This window comes from Megascapheus bottae, chromosome X, assembly GCF_031878675.1.
Source record: "Megascapheus bottae isolate mThoBot1 chromosome X, mThoBot2.hap1, whole genome shotgun sequence".
Classification (NCBI taxonomy): Eukaryota; Metazoa; Chordata; class Mammalia; order Rodentia; family Geomyidae; genus Megascapheus; species Megascapheus bottae.
The window spans coordinates 74,312,201-74,330,827 of NC_143547.1; the positions used below are offsets into that span (position 1 = coordinate 74,312,201).

Consider the following 18,627-nt stretch of genomic DNA (forward strand, 5'->3'; position numbering starts at 1 on the left):
TCCAAAATTTCATATGGAATAATAAAAGACCCCGGATAGCAAAAACACTTCTTAGCAGAAAGAACAGCGCAGGAGGAATTTCAATTCCAAACTTTAGGCTCTATTACAGAGCTATAATTATCAAAACAGCTTGGTACTGGCACAAGAACAGGCCTGAAGACCAATGGAATAGAACTGAGGACCCAGATATTAAACCACAGACCTATGGCCACCTAATCTTTGACAAGGAAGCCAAAAAAATAGAATGGAAGAAAGACAGCCTCTTCAACAAGTTGTGCTGGCAGAACTGGTTAAGCACCTGCAGAAAACTAAAGTTGGATCCTTCTTTGTCACCCTGCACTAGAATTAACTCCAAATGGATCAAAGACCTGGAGGTAAAAGCTGACACACTGAAAACTTTACAGGAAGGAATAGGAGATACCCTAGGCCTCCTTGGCACAGGTCGAAACTTTCTTAATAAGGACCAAGAATCACAACAAATCAGAGAAAGACTGGATAAGTGGGACTGCATTAAACTGCAGAGCTTTTGTATGGCAAAGGACATAGCTAGTAAACTAATCAGGAAGCCTACAGAGTGGGAGAAGATCTTCACCAACCAAACAACGGACAAAGGCCTCATATCTAAAATATATCAACAACTCAAAAAATTGAATCACTCCAAAACTAACCTCCAAAGTAACAACCATCCCATTAAAAAATGGGCCAAAGACTTAAAGAGAGTCTTCTCTGAAGAAGAAACAAAAATGGCCTATAGACACATGAAGAAATGCTCAACATCTCTGGTCATAAAAGAAATGCAAATCAAAACAACTCTAAGATTCCACCTCACTCCAGTTACAATGGCCAGGATCAGGAAAACGAATAATAACAGATGCTGGAGGGGATGTGGCCAGGGATCACTGCTACACTGTTGGTGGGAGTGCAAACTCATTCAACCACTATGGAAAGCAGTGTGGCAGTGCCTCAAAAGGCTAAACAGAACTCCCCTATGACCCAGCAATTCTACTACTTGGCATTTACCCAACCATCCAGAAACAAGGACATACTAAATCCACTAGCACAACAATGTTCATTGCAGCACTATTCACCATAGCAAAGATATGGAACCAACCTAGATGTCCCTCAGCTGATGAGTGGATCAACAAGTTGTGGTATTTGTACACAATGGAATTCTATGCTGCTGTCAGAAAGAATGACATCGCCCCATTTGTTAGGAAATGGAAAGACTTAGAAAAAATCATATTAAGTGAAGTAAGCCAGACTCATAGGAACTTAGGCTCAATGGTTTCCCTCATTCGTCATAATCAGTAGAAACCTTGGGCTCTACTAGCAGAGATCTGCAATAGAGCAAAATCTTGATACATAAGGCCATATAATGTGAAGCTAATTGAAAGGACCTCTAGGATATTGAAATAAAAGCCATATAATGAATAATTGTTGTCCTTAATGTACTATGTTGTCTCTCATCTCCTTTGCTGTCCCTTGGTTATCTCATATTGGTATAGTATCTCACTTTATTATCTGATATATTGAATTTATTTGTATTTGGATATTTGAAATTTGATAGGGAAGGGGGGAAAACCAAGATGGGTGGGGGGTGTGGGGGCGGGAGGGAAATGGGTACCAAGACATGTGAAAGGGTATCAATGTATGTGAATTAATGCACCTTCTATCTGGCAAATATCATGTAACCCTTTTACGAATTACAATAAAAAAATAAAAAAATAAAAATTACAATCCTCAGATCTCAGTTTGGTGAGTAGCTAGGATTATAGGCGTGAGCCACCTGCAACTGGCTGAAGGTTTCTTCAAATTGAATTAGTTGTGAGCATTTAAAGTTTGGAGACTGCACATATGTCTATTTATACAGCTTCTTTGTAAAGTCAGAGGATCCAGCATTCATGGAAGTGAGTAACACTTACAGTAGGGGAAACAGCTGTCTGGTTCATTGGTCTCTGTAATTCCTCCTTCGTCACTCACTTCTGTGCTTAACACATAGCAATCAGGCATTTGAGCAATATTTCTTACTGTATAGGTTATATAATCTTTTTTCTCAAATTTATTTATAACTATTTTACTGGTTTCCATTGTAATGGAATCCATTTATTAACTTTATTTTTGGATTACTTATTGTTACTATGCAGAAAAAAACATACTTTGTATATTAGGATCTGTATCTTGCAAATTTGTTGAACTTGTTTATTAATTCTAATCACATTAAGCAGAAGCATTTAGACCTTTGGAACACAATCTTGTAATCTGTACTTAGTGATGCTTTTACTGTTCCTTTTCAAATCATGATGGTTTCTTTCATGATTTTCTTGCTAAAGGGCCCTAGCCAGAATTTCTAATACAATGGTGAAGAGAAATGATGAGGACCGACATCCTGGCTTGCTCTTGATAATGAAGGGAAAGCTTTCAGCTTTTCTCTACTAAGTACATAAATGAATCACAGTAATTGTTCACCATACAAAATTTTGACTTCATGATAGTACAAAAGTAATGCTCATTAAGTATAAAGTGTTTGATTGTGAATGTTCAACTTTTCTTGAGCTAGCGATTGTTGGGTATGCTCTATGGGGCTGTGTCACAGTGAGTCACAGCTCCTACTCAGCCACACCAGCATAAGGGGAAGCACCTGATATTCTAAGGTGTACTGTGATGCTCGAAGCTGTGATGCCCAGTAGGAAGGATGGATTCAATGCATCTTTAACTTAGGACATTTCTAATTTATGATGTGATATGGGGTCATTATATTAGAGGTTGACAAGCATTGATCTGTGGGATATTAGCTATGATGTTTTCATAGGTTATTTTACCATGTTGAAGAAATTCTGTCTCCTTATAGCAAATCAAGGAGTTTTTCATACAACACTATTAACTTTTTCTTATTTCTCTTGTCTTTGTACTGTGTCTGGTTTGGGTATCAAGGTAATCCTAGCTCCATAAAGAAATTGCTAAGTACTTTTCCCTTTTCATTTTCTGGATGATGTTTTTTTGGAAATAGGTATAGATTCTCACCAAATATGCTCAAGAATTATCCAGCAAACATTTCTGGTCTTCCTGATGTGGTGGCACACACTAGTAATTCTAGAACTTAGGAGGCTGAGGTAGGAGGTCATAATTTTGAGGCCTGGGCTACATGGAAAGATTTTGTTTCAATAAGCAAAACAAATCTTCTAGTTTTAGAACTAGGGAGCTTTGAAACCACAAAGTCAATCTTCTTAATAACTAAAGTCTGTTAAAATGATTTATTTCATATTTTCTGACGTGGTAATTTGTACACTTCAAGGGATGGTCCATTTCACTCATATTGTAAAATTAATGAATGTTATATTGCTTATGCCACTCTATTATTTTTATGGCATATGAAAGGGCTGGATTGATATTTTCATCCAGATATTGGTAATTTGTATTTTCTTTTTCTCTGGTCAATTTTGCTATATCAGTCATTCAAGTTTCTTTCTTTTGCCAGTCCAGGACTTGAGCTCAGGGCCTGAGCACTGTCCTTGGGTTTTCTCAATGCTAGAACCCTAACATTCAGCCACAGCACCACTTCTGGCTTTTTCTATGTTTGTGGTGCAGAAGAATGAAACACAAGTCTTTGTGCAAGCTAAGCACTCTACTACTAAGCCAAACTCCACACCCTCAAGTTTCTTTTTTTTCTCAAGTTATCTGTAAGTAGTTGTACAAAGGAGTTGCCATTTAACAAGGCAGTTTATGAATGCAATATATTTTGGTTGATGTCATTCCTTTCAACACTCTCACCTTTCCCTCACTACCTACTCCTTCCCTCACTCTTAATTTTGTAGAATATACATCCATCAACTTTCTTGATCTTTTAAAGAACCTACTCTTGGTTTCATTATTTTTGTTTGTTGATTGTATTTTTAATGTCACTGATTTTGCGCAAAATTTACTATTTTCCCTCTTTCCATTTCCTTTGGGTTTATTTTGTTGTTCTTGTTTTCGTGGTTTGAAGTAAAAGCTTGAACATTGATCTGAAACATTTGCTTTCTTCTGTAAGTATTTAATACTACAAATTTCTCTTCAACATTATTTTAGAGGTGTTGTACAGGTTTCCATTTTTGATCTGTTTTCTAGGTCAAAAATCATGGAAAACCTGTTAGGGATAGTGTGTGTGTGTGTGTGTGTGTGTGTGTGTGTGTGTGTGTGGATGCGCGCGCGTGTGTGCTCATTCCAGAGTTTGAGCTCAGAGCCTCATACTCCTACTTTGCATTCTTGTTCATGGCTAGCACTCCAACAGTTGAGCTACACATCTAGTCTGCCATTTTGCTGGTTAATTGGACTTTGAGTGTTGTAGACTTTTCTGCCTCCTCTGGCTTTGAAATGTGATTCACCAGATCTCATCCTCCTGAGTAGGTAGAATTACACATGTGAGCCACCAGCACTTGGCTTGGCAGATTTTTCTATTCAAGATGTGAGCTCTACTGAGCCCTTATCTTGAGTGTTTTTTTGTGTAGTCATTCAGGTGTGTATATAAGGAGAGTTTAATTTTAGAATCTGAAGTTTTAGTTCTGTAGCCCTCATTTTTTCTTGGTTCTCTGCAATCATTTGCTCTGCACTCCAAGAGGCATCCTTTCAAACAGGAGTTTAGAAACGCTTTTGCTTAAAAATCATTGACTCTTCACTTGAATCCACAAGGTAACTAAAACAGAAAGACTGGCATCCCTACCTTCATTTTGCATCTGTCTCCTCAACTGTTCTTTGGGGTCAGATTCTTAATTGACTCTGTATATAAGCATGCTAATCATTTAAGGCATATGTAAAAATCATGAGGCCAGCCTATCTTTGAGCCTTCAAGGCTCAAGAAAGTGCTCAAATTTCAAGTGTGACTGAGATAGATTACTTTCAATTTTCACAATATTCTGTTTAAGACTTCTGAAATGTCACTGGCCACTGTCCTAAACCCACAGTCCCCTTAGATTTCAGTAACAACAAGACCTCAGAGACATGATGACATCACTGGCAAGTCAGGAACAATCATGTTATATGGACTTCTTTGAATTACTCTGTGGAACCAGAATTGACATAATGATCAACCAGACAACAGTTTGACCCCGACTGCAGACTGCTTAATTATACATACCTCCCATCCTGTCCTAATTCATCCACTATTAAAAGCACAAAGCTTATGTTATCACACTGCATATGTGCTGAAATGCTTACTTTCAATTTTTCCGAATGGCCATTGTATTAAAATAGCTTTTTGCACATTTTCTATTTATTTTATTTGCTTTCTTTGGGTCTGGTGGCTGGACCTCACACACTAGAGCCCTGGAGTTGGAGCTCTGGCCTAGGACTCTGTTCATAAGGCTGTACATATTCCTTCTCCCATCACACTATCCTCAGAGCCACTGACCTGGCACCCTGCTCAAGGCTAGTGTTCTAACACTTTGAGCCATAGCACTGCTTCCAATTTTGTGGTGGTTAATTAGAGATAATAGATTTACAGACTTTCTTGTCTGGGCTAACTTTGAACCACCATCCTCAGGTGTCAGCCTTATGAGTAACTAGGATTACAGACATGACCAACTGGTGCTTGACTCATGCTTCATTTATCTCTGACTTCTTCTTTTACTTATTCGGCAGACAAAACTCTTTGCTATTAAACAGTTTATGGGATATAATTTTTGCCATACAGTGTAGCATAATCAATGGAGTACTTTCTGATCATGTCATGTTTCACTTACCCTTAGAGAGCAGAGATTTATACAAGAACAAGGGTCATTAGGGGTGATAGTTAGAATTCTGCCCTACTATACTAATTATATAATGAAGTGGTATAATGTAAACACTACTGTTGGGTAATAGTATTACAATTTTGAAAGATTCATGACAGCAAACTCTATTTTCCAGAAGTAGTGAAGTGGTACTAAATTTGGATCTTCCTCATTCCATAATTGGGAAGTTGGGAAGTCATGGAATGTTCTGTTTTCCAGTCCAGTGTGATGTGAACATGTAGCAAAATTTTTTAAAAAATAGCCAAAGTATTTGGAAAAATATTGATATAAGAGAAGAACAATCCCTGAAGTGACCTATTCTGTCCTACATGACAGAAAAACTAAATTCAAGGATTGATCCATGTTTGAATCTTGGAAAGGATGTTTTTGGTATAATTAGTGAAATTTGAAAGCATTGATTAGATTATATGCTGTATGCATGTGAATTTTCTGATTTTGATAATTATCTTGTGACTATGAAGGAAAATGGCCTTGTTTGAAGATACTGGAGAATTCAGGGTAAGGGATGTGATTCCTGTCTTATTCTCAAAGAGCTCAGAAGGAATTACGTGTATATAAAAATATGTGCAGAAAGACAGAAAAGGGTGAAGGAAATGTCATAAAATGTTAACATTAGGGAATCTGAGTGAAGGTTATATGGAAAATCTTTGTAATATCTTTTTAAAGTTTATACTCACTGAGTTTTTGATGAGAATCACAACCTGTGGAAACTGTGAGATAATATATTTGTGTAGTTTAAAAAAATATCTAGCCAAAAGTTTGTAAGAATCATTTGAAATGAAAGGCTAGATAAATTCAAGAAATAATATGGAGAGAAAAACCACCCTGATTTGGGCCTGACTAAAGGTAGCCAAACAGAAGACTTGGGGGTAGGTCTCAAGTTGGGACCTTGGAAAGTAGGATGATATTGGTAGAAAGAAGCAAATTGAGACTTGTTGGGAGAGAAAAATTGGTTTGAGGTATTTGAGTGCATAGAGGATCTGAGTAGAAAGGAACTACTTAAAGGAAGAAGTTGCTTGAGTACTGAGGTACAATAAAGAGGTCAGGGCTGGAGCCAGTGGTTTGGGAGGCATCTTGACATGTCTGGGTAGTTGGATTAATACCTGCTGTAAAAGGAAGGAAGAGACTAAAAATAGAGGGCTTTTTCTCTGTCTACCAGGACTACCCAGCCATTGGCAGTAAAATCAGACAGATGGGTTTAAGCTCTAGCATTGCTCATTTCTATCCTTTGACCTTGAAAGAATGCCTTCACCTCTGTGCATCTCAGTCTTTTCAGCTTGGCAATGATGACATTTATCCTAATGGCCTTATATTGAAATTTGGATAAGGCAATGTGCATAAAGCATTTAGACTTTTGGCTGGCACATAGGTAGAAGTGGAAAAATTCTGCTATACAAAGTTAATATTTTTTTCATGTGTTTGTCTGCCATAGGAAGCCAATTCCATAAAAAGAGGCTTTACTTTTCAGGGGGCTGTGTTTTCTGTCTGGAGGCTACAGCATCATGGCTTCCAGAGGCCACGCCATATTTGTCCCTAAAAAGCGAGAGTACCCACTGATAATTTGGACAGATTGAAAGGCAGGTCCAAGGAAGTGAGGGTCAGAGCAAGGGCTGATGGAGCAAAGGCAGGGCCCAGAAAAGGACCTGGATCACCAAGAGTGATCCCTCTCTCCAAGTTAGCCTATGCCACAAAGGAAACAGATATTTGAAGGAGGCGAGCTGCATTATCTAAGATGGATGATGGCCACTGTGCACAAGGGGTTTATTTAGGTTTCGCAAAGGTGCTTAGGGTCTCATTGGCCTGATATGTGTATGGAGAGGCAGCGAGTTGTCAGGAAATGTGCTTGGCCCAGAAGTGAGGAGAGTCAGCATTTTTTTTTTTTTGCTGCCATAAAATTCCCCTAGAAAGATTCAGCTCTGGGTATCACTTTTGATCTACATGTGTTCCCTCCTGCTGAAGAACTAATCAATCTGTAGTCTTCTGCTGGTACATGGTAATGTAATCAAAGACATCACAATGACCTTAAGATTTCCTGATTAATTCTTTTCCCCCTCGTCAGCATCAGCATTACTTTCTCTAATTTCTCCACACTTGGCTCATCTTCTCAGCTAAACTTGGCTCTGCTCCTTGTTCTAAGTACCTTTTTTTTCCTTTACAGGGGGAAGGGTTTGGTTGAAGTAGTAGAGTTTTGTGCTGCTTGGCAGTGGCAGATGGAGAATCTCTATCATTTAATGAAAAGGAAGATTTTGGGGTTTTAACCAAAAGAAGTCCAGAAGGGACATTTACAAATGGTGTGTGTGTGTGTGTGTGTGTGTGTGTGAGAGAGAGAGAGAGAGAGAGAGAGAGAGAGAGAGAGAGAGAGAGAGAGAGAGAGAGAGAGAGAGAGAGAGAGAGAAATCAGAATGCTCTAAGGGAGAAATTAATTGGCAGAAACTGGTAGGACCGAACTAAGCGGTTTCTTTTATCTGAAATGAAAGAATGTACATAAAGTAACTGATTGAGGAGTAAGTACAGGAATTGTCAATTTTCTCAAGACCCCTTGAATAAAGTATCTTGAGATCCTGGGGAGGGGGAAGAGCTTAAGATATGGAGAATGATAAGTGTGCCTCTTCGGTGGGTGGCTGGAGTCACTGTAAATTGTCCCTAGCTTCTATTGAATGACATTGGTGGATACCTGATTGATTGGGTCAAATTACTTCTCTATTATATCAGCAAATTTTGTTGACCTACCTTCAATACATGTTTTTCTGGGGAGGAGGTGGAGGTGGGAGGTGGAAGTACTGGAATTTGAGGTCAGCATCTCACACTTGTTATGTTGGTACTTTACCAGTTGAATCAAGCTTTCTGTGCTCAAAATATGGCTTGATTTTGGACATTTCTCATTTCCTCTTCAGCTGGGCTGTGACTATCTCTTGCTTGGACATCTGCAAGAGCTTCTTGTTTCAACTCTTACTGCCAGGTTTTCAAGTATGGATTTTCACTACACAAGAATGTGTCATTTATATCTTTCATATACTATCTTAAATAACATTGTGGTGATAGGCACAAATACTCTGAACTTTTTTGCTCTGAGAGTAACAGAAGTGATCCTACTTCTATTTAAAACTATGCTAGTGCCCATGACATAGAACAGACTCAAAAGAACACCTGTGCACAGGCAGGTGTGCATTCTGTAGTACATACTAGTGTATTCTGTCCTGCCCAAGTTCTGTGTGTTTTCTAACTTCACTCGGGTTCCCCTTCTCACCCTTGCTATCACAGTTAGAGGTCCCATGCTGCACACAATTGCCTTGTGTTGTCTGGGGATGAGGTGGATGAAGTAAGTGAGTAACAAGGTAGAACAAGTAAAATGCACAAGAACAGTAGGATTCAAAGCCTAGTCCGCTGTCTGCTACAATTCTAGCAAACTCCCTTGGGCAGAACTTAAATTTGATTGGATTGGACAGCAAAAGGCTAGGGTTATTTGGATGTTTTTTTTATTTGAGGAAGGGATATCTTTTTTTGAATCCAGTTATGATAGTTCTGCCTCTGACAATGTCAGGTCCATAGGAAGACAATCAGCAAAAACTTCAACAAATGTTTAAATATTTTGATTCTTTAGATTGGACGTTTCATTTATTCTGCAATGTTCTTAGAGAAAGTACAAAACTCCGAACCTGGTCTGCAAATCTGAATCCTTCCTTACTCTGCAGCTTCATCATATCTTACCCTACCTCTTCATGTATGTCAAGGTCACCCAGGTAATCTCTGTGTCATTCTTCCTATGTATTGTCTATCTGTCTTGATGGTTCATCACCACTCACATCTAGAGTGTTAACTCAGTTAATCAAAAGCTTTGTCTTGCTCACTAGTTTGTACATCACCCAGAAAATTTCATTCATTAATGGTAAAAAAAACAGTTTCACCTCCACCTTCCCAATAGCTCAAAGATATTTGCCTTCTCAGTCTCATCGCCAGTGTACTTTTAGAACCTCTGGTGAAACGAGCTGTCCAGAAAGTACAGGATATTATACATCAGGAAGCTCAAAGACCAGTTTAGCCAGGAGGAATACTAATCAGCAGGAGCAAAAAGTACTTATTGAGGTATTACCATTCTGATTATTGCTCCATACTCTTTACTCTTTAACCTTAGGAGACATCTCTGAGTCTTAGCCCCATTTGACAGTGAACAAACTGAGGCCCAGAAGATTCCAGTAGCTTGGATGCAAACAGAGGCAGTTTGGTGGGAATCTCAGCTGTATTGCGTAAGTCTGAGAATACTCTTAATTTCCTTGGCTTTCTTTATTCAAAATATCCTAGGAGCGCATTCTCCTTCTTTATGCATGCTCATTGTCCTGAACCCAGCCTGGGAAAGCAGGTAGGAGTGGGGACATACTGTGTTTGCAAGCAACAGCACGTGTGGATCTACTTTTCATCCCCACAGGGAAAGAGCACTTTGGTGACTGACAATATAAAGGCTTGAAATACTTAGTACTTTGTTGATACTGAAAAACTATAAAACCATCAAATCCTAAATCAGCCTTGCCAGACTAAAAGAAAGTTGCCATCACAAAGCGAATTTGACATCTCTTTGAATTTTTGTGACATCGTATGGAACATTTCCACTAAAGTAAGAGCGGCCTTACTGTGAAGCTCTAGGGAACTGAAAGCTGGTTGATTACAGGGCTGAATTACACAGGCTATCTTCATGTGGGCAGAGAAATCAACCGAAGCAGAGGCAAGCTTTCCATTCCCTATTCTCAATAAATAAGATGAAAAACCCAGTGAAAAACAGGAAAAACCGTCTTCTCCTCATCCTTAGGATGGCAGCCAGCATGCTCATGACCCTAACAGAATTGTTGTTTGTCCCACTTTTTGACCTTCATCACAATTTGAAGTCAATGGACCCTTCCGAGCTCTGTATCTGAGTCACCAATTCATGGGCAATGTTTGGGGCTTTCTCCCACTTTTTAGCAGAATCCTAGAACCAGAGAGGATACCTATAGACTGCTGATTCAACCTATTTAGTTTATAAACCAGGAGGCTGAGGCTAAGAGGGAGGACTCTTGGCTTTGATTTTCATCAAATGTGTGCATGTGCATCCCTGAGGGGTGAGTGGGAGGTTTGCCTTGAGAGCTGCTAAGGGGAGAAATGAAAAGACCTTCACGGTGAAAGGAAGGGGTGAAGAAACATATTAGAATCAAGAACACACACACACACACTTTGCAAACCGCATCTTTGTGGCACAGAGGAGATGTACTCAAAGATGTGTGTGTGTGTGTGTGTGTGTGTGTGTGTGTGTGTGTGTGTGTGCATATGTATGTAGGGAAGCTAAACAGATGAGTCTAAACTGATGAGGTATTTATCTCTCCAAGCCATTTTTGCCATTACAGAAATTAGTTGAATCCACCACCTTGGTTTTCTGTGGCTCTCAACATTTTGCTTGGGAGAGACTTCCAAAGACTTCTTTGCTAGTGGCTGGTGCCATTTAACCTCTGTGGGAGGGAAGGAAGCTTTTCCTTTCATCAGGAAATCTATTCTTTCTCTTTGAAGCATACTGCAGAGCTTTTCTTCTTTTTTACAAATTGCAAGGCAAAAAATAGAAATGCAGCCAGTCTTTCTCACAGCTCTGTGGCGGTTAGGGCAACCTGTCCCTCAGGCAGAGTGGATAGAGTGTGCATTCATTTCTTAACTTGATGGTGAATTGTATGGAGAGGGAGGCTGAAACCAACATTTCTCTTCCTCTTTTGCCTTAAAGGGATCTATATAGGAAATGAGGTGAAGCTGGTAGCACTGGAAATAGCCAGTCTAAATGCAGTGATAGACTGTGCCAGAGGAACTTCAGTTGCAGCTTTGCTGCAAAGAGACTTTGAGTCTCTTTAAAAAAAAAAAAAAAAAACCGGGCCGGGAGTTTGGCCTAGTGGTTAAATTGCTTGCCTAGCATGCATGAAGACCCGAGTTCGATTCCTCAGTACCACATACATAGAAAAAAGCCGGAAGTGGTGCTGAGGCTCAAGTGGTAGAGCTCTAGCCTTGAGAAAGTCCAAGGACAGTGCTCAGGCTCTGAGCTCAAGCCCAGGACTGGCAAAAAAAAAAAACCTTTTTATCTGTATCTGCTATTTCACACAGAATAACTGTAAGGTTTGTGTGGGAGAAGTAGATATACATATGCTTTAGAAAGAATAAACATCAATATGAGACCAAAGTATTATTATTATTATTTCTTGTATCTATTCCTATCCCTTCTGATTGTTAGAGCTTTTAGGTATATGATCCAGAATTTTCACTGGGATGTACATTGCAGAAGACCTCCACAGAGAGACTGTAGAATAGAGCACTGTTCTTGCACAGATCAACCCCCCACATGTATCCCAACCCTGTTCACCTTAGCTTCTCTGCCTATGTCCTCCAGCAATGTACAGAAATTAACAAAGTCGAACTGCTATAAGGATTTAAATGAACAATGAATGGATAGGTCTTATGCTCACAGGATTGGCATAATGATTTACTACTGGTGTACTTTGCTTCTGTTGGTGAGGAATTCTGTGACTTGTGTCTAATGTCAGTGAATAGCTGATCCTTGGCAAAAATTGGGATTCTTGAGTTTCACTCTGAAGAAATTGTTATTCCAGACATTTGCAGAGGATAGGAATATGTTTTGGGGATAGGCTTCTAGTGCAGTAATAGACTACTTGTAAAGCAAGTGTGAGGACTTTGTTTCTCTAGGAATCCTACTCCAAATAATGCCTGTTTAATAAAGACTACAAGGGACTGTGATGGGGTGCCAGATTTGGAAAGCATTGATCTACAACAAGGATGTTTCAGCTACAGATTTTAATCCATTGATCCAGAAGCCAGTCTAGTGGGTAGTGACCAGCATTAGAAACAACTACAAAGGCTGCCAGTGGCTTATGCCTGCAATCCTAGCTACTCAAGAGGCTTAGATCAGCAGGCCATGGTTCAAAACCAGCCTGGGAAGGAAAATCCATGAGGCTCATCTCCAATAAATCACCAAAAAGCCAGAAGTGGAGTTCTGGCTCAAGTGGTAGAACCTCAAGCATGAGAGCTCAGGAAGAGTGCCCAGGCCCTGAGTTCAAGCCCTATGACTGGCAAAACAACAACCACAGCAGCACAATTACAACAACAAAGAAAGAATGGAATAGGAAAGGAAATAACTGTGGGCACTGTACACAGCCATGATAAGTATTGTTTCATGAAATGTTTGTATACTTAAATACATATACATACACATGAATATATATACATATATAGACACATATATATGCATGTATTTATATGTAATTTATATGTAATTTTTCTAGAAAATTGCACATGACTATAAATAAATCCAAAGTTTAAAGTTATTTGATTTTACAAAGATGATATAATTGTTTCAGATTATTTTTAAAAAATCAAAGCCTTAAGTAGAAGATACCATTCATAATAGTTGTTTTACCAGGAGCTTGCAACACTTGTACAAAAGGCCCTTACCAACCAAGAGAAATAAAACAAGCCAATAAACACAGATGAATTTCCTGTTTAATGAGGTCAATGGAGTTAGCATGGTACTGGTAGCTGCACCTGTAGCTTGCTCTTAACATCTCAGGCCAGAGCCATTACATGGTATTAGAAGCCATTCTAATTAGAGAACAGTCAGCTCTATAGGCCCAAGTATAGCAGGGAAAAGAGAAGAGACAAAAACTGGATTCCATTCTGTTTCCTTGCTTGCCATTTCTTATGGGGTTTGGACTTGAAAGACAATTTCTCTGTATGCTAATTTCCACAAACAGGAAGCAAGAATATCCAACATTTTTAAAGGGTTAAGTATTGCTTCATAAACGGTGCCAATGTAGCTAAGTGCCAGTGGCTCACACTATAATCCTAGCTACTCAGGAGGCTGAGATCTGAAGATCATGGTTTAAAGTCAGCCCAGGCTAGAAAGTCTGTGAGACTCTTCTCTCCAATTAACCACCAGAAAACCAGAAGTGGAGCTTTGGTTCAATGTGTTAGAGCACTAGCCTTAGTCTAAGAGCTCAAGGACAGTGGCCAGGTCCAGAGTTCAAGCTTCATGACCAACAAAAGAAAATATTCCCAATGTTTATTTACATATACACATGCATACACATCTACTCACATATTATATATATATATTTACAAACTTCATATTTTCTTGAAATAATAGATCTATGTATCATACATGAATGAAACCTTGGGACTGTGCATTACTTTATAAATTGAGGGCTTCTGGTAAGTAAGTACAGTTTCCAAGAGGTGGGCTGTGATCTTTCCCATGGTCACTCTTAGCCTGTAGCAGAATTCATAGTTAGACCTAAGTTTCTTGTCTCATAGTACTCTCTCACATATATATATATATATATATATATATATATATATATATATATATATATATCACAATGCTTGCTAGGCTGTTACCCCTTCTGCAGAAGGTTGGGTGAAGCCCCCACTTCCCAATCTAACAGAGTCTTCATCTGATAAACACAGACACTTTGCCCCAGAGTGCATGAATTTACCTGCCTTCCCCATCTCGACTGAGGATAGTGCCTCTTGGTGGACTTTATTGCTTTAGTTCCAGAGATAGAATCAATGCACTGTCTTTACAGGAATATTATAGCCATTGCTTTGACCAGCACTGCTTTCTCAGTATAAGTGTGGTGGTCTAGTGCAAAGACTCAGAAGTAAAAATCCAGAGGGGAGGGCTCAGTTTGCAGATGTGTGATTTGAGACAACTTATTTAAATTCCCTAGTTCTGAATATCCTCAGTGATGAACATGACAAAAAAAAAAGATCAACCTGTTGTATATGTCATAGCTGCTGTGAGACTGAGAAAAATAAGTAAGAGAGACCTTGAAAAGAGATCATTTCTATAATGTAAGGATACTGTATCATTATTAATGTAGTAAGATAATTATTGAGCACCTACTATGTATATACCAATGTACCATTGATTGTAGACGTTCAAAAAGGCACAAGGACCAGCTGCTTCCTTGAGCTTGTAGACTTAAATGAGAAAGGAGATACCTGAGAAGGAAAATAACCAGTATTGCAAAACCAGAGACCACTGGAGTTGAAGGAAATGAATGGGATCATGGCAGAAAGACAATGGAAAGTTTTCTAGAAAGTCTGAGATGCAGTTTCAATGTGCTTTGAGAAAACATTGGGAGGACGGACTGACAATGGGGCATAGGCTTTCTCAACAAGAGCATTTGCAAGGCCTGAGATCACAATGTGTGTGAGAGTCTAATCTACATGGAATATTGTAGCAGCTTCTCCCACTCATCTAGACTGCAAGAGAATCAAAGCATGCATCTCATAAATCCAAGGCTAAGTAATAGTCAAATCCATGAAGATGTTCTGAGCTTCAAGTTAGATGATATGTATTAAATACATAGCAAATTGTCTGATGCATGATGGGTACTAAATAAATGTTAGCTGTTAGTATGATCATCATCAACTCCTGAAAAAAATTTTTTTTTAGTTTTTGCCAGTTCTGAGGCTTGAACTCAGGGCCTGGGCACTGTCCTTGGACTTTCTCAAGGCCAGCACTCTACCACTTGAGCTACAGCACCACTTCCAGCTTTTTTTCTGTGTATGTGGTACCAAGAACTCGAACCCAGGGCTTCGTACATGTTAGGCGAGCACTCTACTAGTACGCTATACTCCTGGCCCCAACTTGTGATATTTTTGCAAGCACGAATTGATTAACAAAACTTTGAAATCTGCTCAAGTATGCTTGTGTGACTTGGACAAGTCATATATCCCTTTTCCTTTTCAGTCTCCTGGTCCTTAGAATAGGCCAGGGACGAAGGGGGGGCAGTTAAGTGAGAGGTGGCACTGGTAGCTCATGACTGTAAGCCTGGCTCCTCAGTTTAATGAAATCTGAGTATCAGAATATGAAGCCAGCCTGGGTAGAAACATCTATGAGATTCTTATCTCCAGTTAGCCACCCAAGAAACCTGAAGTGGGACCATGGCTCAAGTGTTAAGAGTTCTAGCCCTGAAAAAGTTCAAGGACATTGCCCAGGTTCTGAGTTCAAGCCCCAGGACCAGCATAAAAATAGACAAGCAGATAGTAGTGAAAACTACAATGTACTATTGTGAGGATTAAATAGATTAATTCATTTAAAGATTATTTCCTTTACATGTAGAAAGGCTTATTTCATGTCTAGAACACAGGAAGCACTCAGCGGTCTTAGCTATGAAAACTGTTGTCACCAGTTCTTTAGTATAATATGACTGCATTACAAAATTTTAAAAATTGAGAGTAACTTGCAGACTGTTTCAAATCTTACAGTTCAGCTACAACTCTTGTTATATTTGGGGATTCAGTTTTGCATTTGATTTTTTATATCTTATTTTATATTGAGAAATAGATTTTCTTTTGTTTTAAAAAATTGTACAGACTTCAGATACAGCGCATTAAACATTTACCAAGCATGTACTATGCATTAGCTAATGTTCTAGAAAACTGTAATGGGCCTGACCCTTGCATGAAAAAAAGGAACATATAGCTCAAGCAATGGAAATAGGAAAAGAAAGTACAATATATTCTATTACATTATATACTATGAACACAAACTTCATAGGGGGCAGTACGTAGCTCCAAAGTGGCCAGATTTGTGTTTGGGGGGGTGTTTGTGTGTGTGTGTGTGTGTGTGTGTGTGTGTGTGTGTGTGTGTGTGTGAGTGTAGGATGGGAAGAGAAGAGAAGCTTAAACAACCTATACTTGGTTTTTATTTTTTTGGTGTTGGTCCTGGGACTTGAACTCAGCCTTGTCATTGTCCCTGAGCTTCTTTTGGTCAAGAGCCACAGAAATACTTTCAGCTTTTTTCTGTAGTTTTTTGGAATTAAGAGTATCACAGACTTTTTTGCCCTGGCTGGCTTTGACCTGTGATCATTAGATCTCAGCCTCCTGAGTAGATAGGATTACAGATGTGTGCCATGGATTCTCCTACAACCTGTAAATTTTAAAGAGAGTAATCAGAGGAGGCATTCCCTTACTCATAAAGTGATTTGTGAGTTCCACCACGATTGAGAGAAGGCCATGAAGGTATTTGAAGGGATAATACTGCAGAAAGCACCACCTTTGGACTCCCCAAATCAGGAGCATCCCTGCCATTAAGAAACACCAAGGAAACTGGGTGTCAGTGGCTCACGCCTGTAACCCTTGCTACTCCGGAGGCTGATACCTGAGGATCATGGTTCAAAGCCATCCTAGGCAGGAAATCCATGAGACTCCTGTCTCCAATAAGTTCTGGAAGTAGAGCTGTGGCTCAAGTGGTAGAGTGTTAACCTTGAGCATTAGAAGCTCAAGGACAGTACTCAGGCTTTTTAAATAAAAAGAAACACCAAAGAGCCTATGCCACAGGAATGGACTGAACGAATGAAAAGAAGAATAAGTAGGATCACAGATATAAGAAGGGCTACTGAGGCCACATTGTTTAGGGCTTTGTAGGTCATTGCAATGTTTGTGATTTACAGGGATGTAAGAAAGCCACGCAAGCTTATCCAAGGAGGGACTTAACTTATATTAGCCATATATCCCTCTTATGAGCAGTGAGTTGGCATTAGTAAGCAGGAGGGAGCAGCCCCAGCTCATCTTGTGGAGCCTTCCTTACTGTCTTGTGAACTGCAAACAATTGATGCATTGGCAATACTGGAGTAGAACACAGGAAAGGCATGTTAATATAGAAACTAGAAGAAAGTCTTTTAGAGCTGACAGGGGCCCAGATGGTGTAATTCTGCCACTAGGCATATGTCCAACCAGTCTTCACTTAAAATACTCCCTGTCTTATTAGCCTGCACAGCTTCTGGCAGCACCCTCTCAAGATCAGTCTTTACAAAGGTTTAGGAAACAATTTGCCCTTTTACTACCACTAGGTGGCAATAGGCCTAGGTCTGTCACATAAGTGACCCAGAAGGTTATACATTTCATAAGTAAACAGCAGAGATTTGAAGGTAGTGGATAGCCTATGAATCCTCAGTGTTTTTTCCTGCATAGGCTCCATGTCTCTACTTCCATCAAAAGAAATGTTATATAATGGTTGAGTTTGTCAGTCTCATGTTTTTACTGATGATCCACTTTCTCAGTGACCACCTTATTAAAATATGATGGCTAGAATTGAAAAGGAAACTCTCAAAGGAAACATTAGAAGCTGCAGGGGGATGGCTATAATTTAGGATCTAGCAACTATCCCTTGATTAACACAACCTGAAATTGTACTCAAATATTTAATCAGCTAAATAATCTACCTACATTAAGCTGTTGGCTAAAATTATGTGTTTGTGGGTCAGTTCAAATCTTAAATCATATTTGACTGGTTGGTTTATTTTCATATGAGTTTCTGCTGTAACATGCTTCTCTTCTCTTGGCCTAACCAAAAAGACTTTCAGATTTTTGTGGATAATTTTCATCCATTTATTTAACTTTCATCTTTTCAATTTTAGCTCCATATTGCAGTCCAACCGAGCTCATATTGAATCTGTTGAATTCTTCAACATATTTGATACTCTGTCATCTTGGTCTTCATACGTGGTAAGTACATTTTTATGTACTTTATTAATAAAATCCCTGGGGCCTTTCTACCGGTCGTCAACTATGCATCTGGTAAAATTCCTTAAGTACGTTGGCATTCCTTTTTATTGTATTATAGACTTGTTAATATGTAATTGCCTTATTTTAATTTATTCATGAAAAAGTAATAGGAAATAATTTCAAATGCACTATTGAATATAAGATATATTGTATCTATAAAATATCTAAGATGAGACTTTAGTATTTTCCCATTATAAGAGCAAAATAAGCTGTTGTAAAGGTTAACAAAATATATAAGTACACAAATTAGAATGTTAACATCCCTCTGAAA

The 18,627-nt window shown here is 39.0% G+C and overlaps 1 long non-coding RNA gene across 1 annotated transcript in view; it reads left to right on the forward strand.

Moving 5' to 3' along the window:
* The window catches only part of LOC150041347 (uncharacterized), a 43,063-nt gene extending 24,814 nt beyond the window's left edge, over positions 1-18,249 (forward strand). The window contains exon 3 of the long non-coding RNA XR_016533857.1: positions 18,209-18,249. This is a non-coding gene — a long non-coding RNA (uncharacterized LOC150041347). The remainder of the gene's footprint in view (positions 1-18,208) is intronic.
* The last annotated feature ends 378 nt before the right edge of the window (positions 18,250-18,627 follow it).